Source organism: Elephantulus edwardii, unplaced genomic scaffold (genome assembly GCF_000299155.1).
Source record: "Elephantulus edwardii isolate Elephantulus edwardi_28Jun2011 unplaced genomic scaffold, EleEdw1.0 scaffold00442, whole genome shotgun sequence".
NCBI lineage: Eukaryota > Metazoa > Chordata > Mammalia > Macroscelidea > Macroscelididae > Elephantulus > Elephantulus edwardii.
In genome coordinates this window covers 955,044-955,934 of record NW_006400192.1, presented here as the reverse complement: position 1 = coordinate 955,934, position 891 = coordinate 955,044, and the positions used below count along the sequence as shown (strand labels likewise).

Below are 891 nucleotides of genomic sequence, written 5' to 3'. Positions count from 1 at the left end.
TGATGCCTTTGAGCTGTGGTGCTGGAGAAAAGTATTGAATGTACCATGGACTGCCAAGAAAACAAACAGATTCATCCTGCACAGGGTTAAACCAGGCTATTCCTTGGAGGCAAGGATTCTGGGGCTTCGTCTGACATACTTTGGACATGTTGTAAGGAGGGATGGGGTCCTTGGAGAGGGACATCATGCTTGGGAGGGTGGAGGGACAGCGCAGGAGGGGAAGATCTTCTATGGGGTGGACTGATTTAGTGACTGGGGTAATCGGGATGGGTGTGTCAGAGGCAGTGTGATTGGCACAGGATAGAGTAGGGTTTAGGGCTGTTGTAGATAGGGTCGCTATGAGTTGCAAGCAACTCAATAGCACATAACAACAACAACAAAAGGGGATAACTGTTCATTTTTGTTAAAGATTTTCTGTAAATATCAACTGAGTTAATATGTATAAAGTGTTTAAGATATTGTCTGGCACTATGTAATCTTAGCTATTAACAATAATGACAATATCACTGATACTATAATAACAAAACAGAAAATTAGGGAGAAGACAAAAAAGAATTCATATCTTTAAAAAATTCAATATGACCAATAATGTCATCACTACGTCAATAGATTCTTTTGAGCTAAACCGACCTATTAGGTAAAGATTATGAGAAAGTAGAGTTCAAACTTTTGCTCATGATTATAATCTCATACTGGAATTTTCTAGTTACAAACATTTCCAGATACATAATTAATATGTTCTTCTACTAGCAATAGGGAGCAATCCCAGAATACTCGATTGTGCTAATGCGAAACCTATACTTGGACCAAGAGGCAGTCATCAGAACAGAGCAGGGAAACACTGCATGGTTTAAAATTGGGAAAGGTGTACGCCAGGGATGTGTCCTATCT

General features: G+C 39.6%; 1 protein-coding gene across 1 annotated transcript in view; it reads right to left on the bottom strand.

The window, feature by feature from the left end:
- The window catches only part of CENPC (centromere protein C), a 144,835-nt gene that overhangs the window by 7,029 nt on the left and 136,915 nt on the right, over positions 1-891 (bottom strand). The gene's annotated exons all lie outside the window — the stretch shown is intronic.